The following is a 12200-nucleotide window of genomic DNA, read 5'->3' as shown; positions in this document are numbered from 1 at the left end:
CTTTCCAAATTGAGAAGAGGGAAAGGTACATATAGTACATATACTATTATCTGAGGGCCCTCATGTATGGCATATACACCATACTCGTGGTAGAAGCCAATAATTCCAGTGAAATGAAAGCTGTGGAATTTCAAGGAAGAAGGTGGGACCTCTTGAAAAAACAAATGAATAAACCTATAACCACACTCTGTATTTAAAGAATTCATTGAATGCCAAGCTTAAACTCTTTAAAAAATACAAGCTAATAGACCTATGGCGTGGGTAATAAGGCATATTGTTCCACTCCACCTTGACTTAAATCTGTTTGTTCCTTTATGTCTAGGACGTGTTTGAGCCTTTTGGTGAGACCCTTGCTTCAAAGGGGGGGAAAAAAATAACTCTATTTTTACATCTGTTAACTCAGCACAAGTCTAGAACTTGGGATTCTGGTACCAATTACTGCAAAATTACAAGTTGATGCCCAGGAACCTTGTAAATACACGATCAGCTTTCAAACATTTTCAGCAACACTTCCTGCAGTGCGTGGTAGTTTCTAGTCTCATCCATATCTGAGAAATCAAAGTGACAGAATGCACCTAAAGTGGAGAAATTGTTTTATGGGGTCTCAAGAATTGTGGTCACTGGTTCCATCTGAAATTTTAAACTGCCTAGTCTTTCTTTTAGTTTATTATCAGCTTGACTTTCAGTTTGGTTTGAGTATCAAACTCTCAGCTTCTGTCCCCATAGAACTATGCAATTTTGTATCACCGGTTCAGGATTCTCTGTTAGGATCACCAGGTTTCTTTGCCAATACTGCTTACCCAGCAACTCAGCGGCGGCTTGAGGCTTGAGGCTGTCAGAGTCTGGAACACCACCTTCTACTTCTGTAAGATCAGGAAAGTTAAGTAAACTTGAAAGTTAGCTTAATGAAGGCCTCTAAGCACTAGCAGGGCTTAGTCTATGTTAGTAATTTCTGAGAAGTATGTTTTCATCTGTGTACCAGTCACATTTCACATGCCCCTTATGCTGGAACTGCTGTGCTCCCCTTGGGCAGCCACCACCCGAGAGGGATGAGCTGGCTGTGAATTCTCCCAGTGATGCGAGGGGACAGATTTCCTTCCAGATACCCAGAGAGAGGCAAGCTGCTGGGGGCAGAGGGTACTAACACTCACTCCACTAGAGGATTCAAGTCACATGTTTATGTAAGGTTTACACGATTCAATGCAATAGGGACACTGAGAAAGAAAATCAAGACCACTTTTCAAAAAAATTGCTAACTTCAATTCTCCAACCTGAAAAAGCACCTTTTCCTAAGCCATGGAACTTTTCATTGCTGGACCTCTTATTGCCATCTCCCTGGAAAATTAACAGAAATGCAAAACAGTCTGCCTTTATAAGGTAGACAACAGACGGATTGTGAATACTCTGAAATCTTCCCATTCAACCCCTATCACCTACAAAAATTCACACCATTAAGTCAAATACATAAAATGCCAATTGCTCTTACAGATAAGCTACACACTGCTATAGCTTGCTTGATACACAAGTGGAAGTGACAGAAAGAGTGATCACATGAAAGCTTTATCTTTTCAGGCAAGGCTGAGAGGGTATAAGAAATCACTAAGAAGGCCGGGCGCGGTGGCTCACGCTTGTAATCCCACCACTTTGGGAGGCCGAGGCGGGCAGATCACGAGGTCAGGAGATCGAGACCACGGTGAAACCCCATCTCTACTAAAAATACAAAAAAATTAGCCGGGCGTGGTGGCGGGCGCCTGTAGTCCCAGCTACTCAGGAGGCTGAGGCAGGAGAATGGCGTGAACCCGGGAGGCGGAGCTTGTAGTGAGCTGAGATTGCACCACTGCACTCCAGCCTGGGCGACAGAGCGAGACTCCATCTCAAAAAAAAAAAAAAAAGAAATCACTAAGATGACAAAATTGACACATTTGCACATATATTTGCTAGGTGTGCTGCTTACACCTTAAGGCATGCAAAAACATATTTAAGAGACATAATATCAAGACTAAGATTAAAAAATAGAATTACACTGCTTAAGAACAAACATTACATGTTTTTATAGTGGAACAATTCACAAATGCAGAAGTTATATTATTGGCTAATTCCAGACTGATAAGAAATAGATGACTCTTGTTTTCCATGCAACTTACGTCTCCCTGTAATAAGTGCTTCTCGCTTTAGTGCATATTCTTCATTCCCTACAAGGCCAAAGTGATATCTGTAAGGACATTTACTTCTCCTAAGATTTATTACCTTTGGAAAACAGGAGCCCTTTTATTTTTTATATTTTAACTATTAAAAAATCTAATTTCCTTATATATCCTCCTTCCAAATCTTACATTTTAAAAAGCACCACTCAATTCTATTAACCTGGAAAATGTAAATTAAAAAAAAAAAAGTTATCTCTTGCGACTGTGCCTAAGGACTGTGCTACATAATTTACATGTATATCTTGTTTATTCCTGTAAGCCCTATGAAATAGAGATTTGGTTTTCACAGATAAAGAAACCGGCCCCAAATCACACAGCAAGTTAAACTGGCAGGGCTGAGATTCCAGGAAAGGTTTATCTGACTCTCAAACCACTATAATATATTCCTCCAGGAAACAAAGCAAATATTTCACTGTGCTGCTGATGATAAAATGTATACACTGTATACACTTGCAGATTTCAGCATACATTAACTCTCAAAGGCCTTTTATAAACATATTGTTAAAGCTACTTGGTGATTTCGTTAAAGCAAAGATTGGCATTCAAATGTCACAAACAGAAACACATACATTGAACTTGTAAGCCAGGATTTCTCGACCATAACACTACTGACATTTTGGATAGGATAACTCTTTGCTGTGGGGCCTCTGTCCTGTGCACTGTAGGATGTTTAGCAGTATCCATGGCAGTATCCACTAAGTGCCACTAGCACACCTCCCCAACCCCAGCTGTGACAATCAAAAACGTGTCCAAATATACCAAATTTTCCCTGGGGGGTTAAAATTGCACCCTGCAGAGAACCATTGAGTTAAGCTAATTGCCCAAGATCATAACAACTGGTTAAAGAGCGCACTGATCTGATTCGGACTGGAGATAAGAAAGAGCTCTCCTAAAACCTAGTTTAGTGAAGATTTCTCATACACCAAGCTGCAGCTCCTTAACAGAAAGCACTTATTAAACTGGACAAAATGTACAGACTTCAAAATGTGACCATCTCTCTTTTACCACATTGGTAATAGTAAATATAAAGTACCATTTCTCAGCTTAAAAGTTCTTAATTTTTTAATTTTTTTTTCTGTGGACCTCATCTGACTGAAAGTCTTTCAGCTTTTACACTAAGGTGAAGATGCCTATTGTTTTTGGACCACTATTCAAATAACAGTTACTAGACACTCTCCAAAACCAGCTAGGCATAGTGGTTCACACCTGTCATCCCAGCACTTTGAGAGGCTGAGGTAGAAGCATTGCTTGAGTCCAGAAGTTTGAGTTCGAGACCAACCTAGGCAACATAGTGAGACCTTGTCTCTGCAAAATATTAAAAAATTAGTCAGGCATGGTGGCACACCTGTAGTCTCAGCTACTCAGCAGGCTGAGGTGGGAAGACCACTTGAGGTTGCAGTGAGTCGAGATCACGATGCTGCACTCCAGCCTGGGCAACAGAGCAAGACTCTGTCTGAAAAAACGACGAATAACCTATTTACCACATTCTGGATATGTGTTTAAACACAAACCCAGAAATGTGCATAATATTGCCTGAAGTAGTAGTAGTGACAGTAGTTAACAGCAGCAACAACAAAAGACTAGCAGCTAATATATACAATTTACTATCCGATTCTGCTTTAAGCACTTTACATGGATTATATCATTTAATCCTTCAACATCTTCAACAGCCCTCTAAGGTAGGTATTATTACTATTATTTGTATTTTATGAATGAAGAAATAGAGACATAAAGAACTCAATAACTTGCCCAGGGTCTGTTTTTGGAGTCTCTATTCGTAACCACTATCTACAGTGCTTCAAAGAATAATGCAATTATCATCTCCTTGGTTCCAAATACTCTATCTCTTGTACTGTGTGAAGTTTTTCCCACAAGCTGTACCATATGCCTTTGTCAAGGGACACTATTGACACCTTGCTCAAGTCTGACATTACGCCACTGATCATCCCTCTTTGGGTAAAAGACCTAAACTCATTCATCGATACCGCTATCCAATTCATATTTTTCCATCTTGAGTAAAGAACACACGTAGCACGTTATTAAATGCTCTGATGTGGGCGCCTGTAGTCCCAGCTATTCAGGAGGCTGAGGCAGGAGAATGGCGTGAACCCGGGAGGCGGAGCTTGCAGTGAGCCGAGATCGCGCCACTGCACTCCAGCCTGGGCGACAGAGCAAGACTCCGTCTCAAAACAAACAAAAAAATGTTCTGATGAAGCAGACATTGCATATCTATGGCAATGCCCTGATATACTTGTCCAGTAACATTATTAAAAAACAAATGAGGTTAATTGGACATGAATAATTCTCAGCAAACACAGGCTACATACTAATCATCACTTTTATTTTTGTAAGTGATCCTGACCAATCTTTTAAAAAATGTGATCTACAATTCTGCTGGACACCAACATACGCTATGAATCTAAAGTTTTCAGAATTTACCATTTCCCCATTTTTGAAGATGGACTCTGTGGCATGCTTCCCCCCTCTCCATGACTTTTCCAAGATTACTCCCAAGTGGTTTTATCATCACACTGGCATGTTCTTTCAACATGCTCAAGAATTCAGATCACTTAAAGCACTTAGGATTTAGAGTGGCTTAAGGAAGTGGGTAGGTGTTCTGTGTCAACTAGATGGTGCAGGTGATGAGGTGGGGCTGTGAGCAATGCCTAGTCCTGGAATATTTCATGGTATTTCATGGTCTTCGATGAAGGTGGCATTATTCTCTTGTATGATGACATGCCAACAGACACTCCGACAGATGGACTCTCTCAGAATTGGATGCTCTGATCAGACACGCTGAGACTTTCTCATCTCCACATAACTAGTTTTAGCTCTCACAGAGTGTGCCTTTCATGAACTCACCATTCTTAAAACAGGTTCAACACTAACCTAGGTGCTAACATAAATTTAAAAATATTTCACTTAGCATATAAAATACCGCAGGTATGCACTCACACACAGGGGATTCAACTAGAAAAAGCTTGAGTTGCACTTGTGAGATGCAGGAGGAAAATGCATACCCTGAACTAAAAGGTCTTCAGAAAAAAAGCAGAAGAAAGTTACCAGAGTTCAGCAACACTAAGGTGGCCACGTGCATTAATGACCTCATCAAGAGTAGGGCTTTCTCAGTTAATATTTGAAAGCCGTAGCCTTCTAGAGTAAATGCATAATTCCTTGAACTTTGATAATTTGGCGCTGGGACAATGAGGTGCTTTTAAATCACTTAAAAATCTGCTTTGAACCAAGAACCTCCTCTGCATCATTTCAAACAGAAAAATCAACACCATTTTAGGAGCAATTGGAGCCACATAGGAAAAATAACCAACCTTAAATGCTAACTTCCAACATAAACTAAACTAACTAGCTGTGAAATTCGGAGCAGGTAATATAACCTTACTGAGCCTGTTCTTCAACTATAAAACACGGACAATAATACCTCCACCTCTTAGGACTATTGTGAAAACTAAATGAAGTAATGTATACAAAGCATCTCAGTGCCTGATAAAGGAGATCCTTAAATATTCAGCTTTTATACAACTATTAGGTGAAACTAATAAAATTCCAAATTTAATTATCTCTTTGGATTTTAGGCCTCTTAAAGATATAATAAAATATTATCCCATTCTCACCACCTGAGGGAGCGTTTTCAACTGCCTCAGTGACTTGAGAACAGTGGACTTAGGCCATTTCTCCCAAGATTACAGGCTATTTCTCAAAGAGGATTCTACACTGTTACCTTCTACACAGAGCCATTGATCAGTTCAACTCGGAGCAAAAGGGCTTAACAATTAGCCTATGAACTTGAAAACAGTGTTACTAGGAGCTCATAGGGTAACTTAAAGTTTCTAACAAATTATTTTAATTATTCCATTTAGAAGTGGTTTCTTTCTAGGGAAGTTTCCTTTATAGACCTAAAAAAAAAAAAAAAAGCCAGCTGCGAAGAATTTTCTTTCTCTCACTAAAAAAAGCCAGCTGCAAAGAATTTTCTTCCTCTCTCCATGACAGTCTATCTTTTAACTGCATCACAGTCTGTATCTTCATAAATGCAGGAGTGTAATGATGCTATTCATGACTTGGTCATTCATATTCATAACTTCATAATTCAGTTTACAAGTCTTCCCACCATCCTTTATGTTACTGGGACGTCTTTAACCTGTCTTTCCTGTACACAATCAGTGCTTCTGATCATGATAACTTCCCTGTTGCATTGTGTATATCCTCAGTCGTCACAGGATTCCGCTTTCCCTGTCCCCCACCTCCTCAAACTCTTGCAAGAAAATAAGTTACTTGGCATCATACAACCGTACTAATTTCTTATGTAGAAAAGTGGATTTTTTAAGTGGCTCACTGGACTTACTTCTATATAAATTTAAAAGCGGTAACTCAATTGGATAAAAATGTTATCATAAATATTTGTAGCATTTAGGGTAACAGAATTTAGGTCTCCAGATTTCGTATTTTGGTACAACTACACAAAGCAACACAAATAGAAAAAATAAAACAAATGTCATGCATTCTTCTCCATGTATTTATTGACAAATTCCACAAGAGCGATTACCTGGCCACACTAAATAGAAAGCACAGTTATGGAGTAAACACGCTCAGTCCAAAACACAGGGGCACGTGCATCCTTGTGGCACTTAATACCAAGCTCATTCACAAGCCAGCTTCCAACCAACCAAAGGAGTTGGCAAAAGGACGGTTTCGTACAGGGACTGGAGTTTGAGAGAGTACTTCCCCAAAACTTAATAACCCATCTGTAGACACAATCCCATTCTCTCAAAAACTGCCATTAGAAAAACTTGATAACCCCAAGCAGAAACCATCCCCTATCCTTGGTTCTCATGCCACAGCAGTTAGCATCACACAATATAAAGAGCATTTGTTTACTGAGCCTACCCATATCCCGACCCACTGCTTCAGCAACTGCACTGAACCTTCTCAGATGTAAATAGCTAGTGCCTATTTGATCATTAAAGCGGGATGCAGGAAAAATAAAGATTTCCCTTTACTTCGCCGTAGTAGAAGAATTGGCACTGATTGCGGTATTTGAATCGGTTCCCACCGTCTGTTAGTGTATTTTAATGAACCACAGCATCTCGAGAGCAACACTTACGGTCTCTCCTCCCCGGAAGCAGTGTCTCCTGGAAAGTTCCTGGGGCACCAAGTTTGCGCGCGGCTCCTCGCGCTCAGGGTGCGCGCAGCCAGCCTTGGCGCGGGCGGAAAGGCGAGCGCGCTGAGCGGCGCGCAGACCCCGGGCGCGGCTCTTGCTGGGCGCCCGCGCCTGGATCGGTCCCGGCGGTCCCGTTCCCCCGCTTGCCGGGCCCTGGTGCTAGGACAGCGGCGCTGCGGAGCCCGGCGTCTGGAGCTGGCGGGCGGGTGGATGCGCCGATCCTCTCCCGGGGTCAACTGCGAGCTAGACGCCCAGCCCGACCTCAGAGGCTCCAAGAGCGGGGTTGGCGGGTGTGGCCCGGCAGCAGAGGGTTTTTGGAATGCAGGGTGTGGCCCTCTACCACGGCAAAAAAGAAATGAGTCAGCCCGTTCAATCCTAACCAATAAGCATGTTCAGTGTCGGTTAAGGCGGAACTTTCCTTTCTTGATTTATACCAAGCTTAGAAGCCTTTCACAGCCTTTTCTTTACGCCTTTGACAACTTCGACACAACTTCTAGAAAACGGTAGGTTGCCTTTGAAAACGCTTAGGAAACAAGGATTAATCTTACGAAAGATACTTCAGTGGATGTACGTTAGTTTCGATTAGTAAAAGTTTTTGAGTTAGGCAGAGATATTGGGTGCAAAGAGGTGGGACCTGGTATCGAAGCAGATTTGGGTCAGACCTCTGACACTGTGTGGCCTTGAGTAAGTTAATTATCATCAGTGAAGGGGCTAAAATGCCCACCTAACAGTTTACAGATTACAACATTCCCCCCATATGCAGTTTCGCTTTCTGCTGTATCCGTTACCCTGCCCCTTCAATTGCAGTCTGAAAATATTAAATGGAAATTTCTAGAAATAAGCAATGCATAAATTTTAAATTTCATGTCATTCTGAGATTGTTAAAATTGTTATATTTTATTATTAGTTACTGTTAATCTCTTACTGTGCCTAATTTATAAGTTAAACTTCACCATAGGTATGTATAGGAAAAACCATAGTATATATAGGGTTCAGGACCATCGAGATTTCAGGCATCCACTGGGGGCTTTGGAACATACATACCATCTGAAGATAAGAGGGGAACTACTGATTATGTAACAATGCATGCAAAGCATTTACCACAGTGCTGGACAAAGAGTAGGCACTCAAAAAATGCTGTCTTGTCCCTCTGAGTCCTGAATCTGAATCTCCAAAATTGTAAACAAACTGGCTCGTAATTTTCCAAAATTCTTTCCTATGTTAAATATCTAAAGAATTTTAGAGCTGGTATCTAAATATCTAAAGAATTTTAGTTCTCTGGTATTCCCTGGTCTGAGTCCCTTATTTAAGTGGTGAGAAACTTAAGAAGCTTTAGGTTTAGGATTCTTGAATTTGGTATTCTTACTATACAATAGAAAGTTTATTGGTAGCAAATAAGGCTTAAAATTGGAATGATTTCATTTAGGTCACAGGTAAACCTACTTTTAAAAAAGAGTGATTTTTGGAAATATTCTATCTGGGTCACTGTGCCCTAAACATTATTTTGTAATAAAAATACTTACAAGAAACTTTATTTGGGAATTGGCAAATTACATGGGGCTACAGAAGTGCTAATTCCCGAGGGCCCATTAAGAAATGAGTTGATTGCTATTGCCAAAAGAGAATTTCTAGATGGGAAGAAAAAAATGTTAAGTTACAAATTAAACGTTCTTGGCTTTGGAGATCTCCTGAGCACAGATCTCTTTGGAGATCTTTCTCATACGTGTTTAGAGTCATTCCACAGGCCAAGGTTTCTTGAAAATACTCATTAGCCAAAGATAAGATCTAAAGTGAGATCAACAAAATGCTGTTCTTTTCTCCAAAACAGCACAGGAGAGTGGAAAGAACACTGCACAAAAAGCCAAGAGCTCCCTTCCTAGTCTCAGCTCTGCCAATAAGTGACAGGGTGAACTGACTGCTTCATCTCTCGCTGAGGCTCTCTAAGAGTGTTTCCAGTTGGAAACCAAACTATGGTCAAAAGAGCAGAAGCAAGATCAGCCTATGGCCTCACATTTATCCTTAGCAACAGGTACTTAAGTTGGGCCTGTCTCCTAGATGATGAAGCTGTCAAAACTCTCTTGACTCTCATATTCCTCATAAAGGTATCTTACTCTCCTAGACACTTTAAGTTAAATTCTGGAATCATCTGAGCTCCCTATTTTCTCTCTTAACAGTTCACTACCAATAGGCTAACATGAAGGCTTCTTTCATATCTGGACCATTTTTTCCGTTCCTGGTTCAGGCATTCATCCCCTCTGCCTGAGTCACTGAGGTTGAGTGTCTTCTAGCTGCTGTTCCAGCAGGCAGGCCCCTCCCTCTATGCCTCTCAACACATCATCATCATCATCACATGACAAATGTCAAAGTCGAGCATGCCATCATGTCATAAACCTTTTCCTCTCAGTCAATTAAATAATTTTATAGTGGAGATCAAAAGGAACACAATTTGCTTTATGGGCAGCTTTCCTCAAACATTCATGTAAATTAATGTGTATTTTTAAGAGCACTGATATTTTATGTTTATGTAATTGTTACAATGAGCTATACTGGCTGAACTGATAATATGTTGGCTTTATATCAAGGACAGCAGCTCTTTTACATGAGAAGACTACACTTAAGCTTTATAGCTTAAGTGTATATGAACAACTCAATAAACTTCTTAACACTGCAGTCTAAAAAATACAATTGTGTTTGTGTGTGTGTGGACATAGATACTTTGAGATCTATGATGGAGGAAGGGAAAGGCAGCACAGACAGGAAAGAGAGATGATCTAGTTTGTTTGTATTGTTTAGGATCCAGCCAAGCTTAACATTCAGAGTAGGTGTTCTCTCCAGGAAGAAGGAAGGCTTCATAAATATATTTGGCTGCAATCATAACTCAAAGCACTTGAAAGATGTTTCCAATAATCCTTATGCTTCAGAAATAAGAACAACACAATGATCAATGTGGTTAGAACATTCCCACAAGAGAACAGGATAACTGGTTCTAGGATGCCTTTGTTGTCTAAAATTAAAATTCAAAGTACACGGATTCTCAATATATAGTTATCAAAAAAAAAAAAAAAGTGACGGTGAACCTACGGGTCCAGTGCCATGACGTTTATAGGCACGCAAAGCCTTGCCTGTACTTCTACAACCCCGATCTTAAAAACCCTCTGCCAAGTAACTCACTGGTCCACTCCTTGTTCCCCTAAAGCAGAGGGCACCTTACTACCACCATACCTAGGGATAGTGAGCGCTTACCATTTTATGTTGCCTTGGCATCCGCTTTAAATGTAGGTTTAACTTTCTCAGAATCAGGGCTCAGTCACCCTTGGCAGTTTCAAATTCCATTCCCCACCTGAATGGCTCCCACGGGTGGCAGCAGATAAAACTTAAGAGACCCAAGTCCTGCCTAGCAGGCTGGGCTCCTCACTTTCCCACCACTTCCTTAAACAGACCGTTCAGACATTTGCTTGCAAATTTAAACTGACCACCTCTCAGTCCACAACATGATCTCCTGGAACTAGCACCTGCATGCTTTAAACTTTACCAATTAAAGCTCCCCTTAGGAAACATATTTGGATAACACACTGGACCCCAGTGTGATGGTGGCCCATGTGTCTCTTTATCTCTGCCTGTGCTCCCTGGCCTATGTAGTGGAGACAGTGGTGGCCTCTGAGTGTGCCATGTACACTCGAGGGTCTAAAAATTCTTAAACTTGCACATTGTATTTGGGAGCTGTGCTCATCATCCCTGGTGGAGAGGCTGCCCCAGAGGGACCCATGCAGGTGGCTCCCATGTTGGTGCTTTTTAGTCCAGGCCTCTCAGCTGCTGGGTGGTTACCAGCTAAGGTGACAGAGTTTCATTCAAAGTACTAGGCTCACATCATGCCCCCTGCCTGACAACCTTCTTGCATTCTTTTTAGTACATATCCCATTCCAGACCACTAAAACCCTTTCTTCTCCTAGAACTTTTGTCACTGGCAAAAGCCCTGGGGAATCTCTCCTCTCCTCCAAATACCTACAGATCTTATTCTTTATACTTCCATTTCACAACTAACATAGGATCTTAGCATCCTTCCTTCTTTTTGAGATCCCTCACCTTTCACTCTCAGCAGACAGTGAAAATCCATCTGAGGCAGACATTGTGTTTCTGAGCGTCTGTATCCCCCAGGGCCTAGCAGATTCTGAATAAATAGTCATTGTTGTGGATATAATGATGCTTAAGTTATATAACAGCCACAAAGGAGAAAAGAAAACGTTCCCTTTGACTGCTGACACATCAAGAATAAACAAATATTATAGCTGTTCAAACCAGTTGGCAAGCAGAACCCAAGCAGCAGATGCGTTTCTGTGCTCTTCATGGCATGTTCCAACAATACTGAATGCTACTGAGACAGCAAATCTGATACTTCCTAAAAGGAAGTGGAGTTTACAAAACAGAGTTGTCATGTAAAATCCCAGTTCCCCAAACACGAATCCACTGTGGAGAACAGAAGCAATAAGTCATTCAATCTTCCCTTTCAAGTAAGGAACACATAGATAAATATTTGATAATCTTGCCAAAGTACCAATTTCTCCTTAAATATAAACATCACTGTCAACCACAAACATCTGTTTACCAACAGGTGCTCCTAACCATAATGGTAGCAAAGGACAGTTCTTCAAGACAATTCATAACTCTTAGTGTCATAGGTATACATTTATTATATGGCATTTGCATTATATGACATCATAGGTACATAAAAGTTTTACGACATTTGCATTAGAGCAAGCCTCTGTCAAAAGAGCCGTTACCACCTGCACACACATTCATTCACTGGTATCCTTTGATTAGCATTA

At 40.8% G+C, this 12200-nt stretch overlaps 1 protein-coding gene across 1 annotated transcript in view; it reads right to left on the bottom strand.

The window, feature by feature from the left end:
- SGMS1 (sphingomyelin synthase 1) overlaps positions 1 to 8000 on the bottom strand; it is a 104907-nt gene extending 96907 nt beyond the window's left edge. The window contains exon 1 of the mRNA XM_055274325.2: positions 7321 to 8000. The gene's annotated coding sequence lies outside the window, so the exon portion shown is untranslated. The remainder of the gene's footprint in view (positions 1 to 7320) is intronic.
- Positions 8001 to 12200: the final 4200 nt, after the last annotated feature.

This window comes from Symphalangus syndactylus, chromosome 4, assembly GCF_028878055.3.
Source record: "Symphalangus syndactylus isolate Jambi chromosome 4, NHGRI_mSymSyn1-v2.1_pri, whole genome shotgun sequence".
In the NCBI taxonomy this organism is placed as follows: Eukaryota; Metazoa; Chordata; class Mammalia; order Primates; family Hylobatidae; genus Symphalangus; species Symphalangus syndactylus.
The sequence above is the reverse complement of the archived record's forward strand: the minus strand, read 5'-3'. Positions and strand labels throughout refer to the sequence as shown.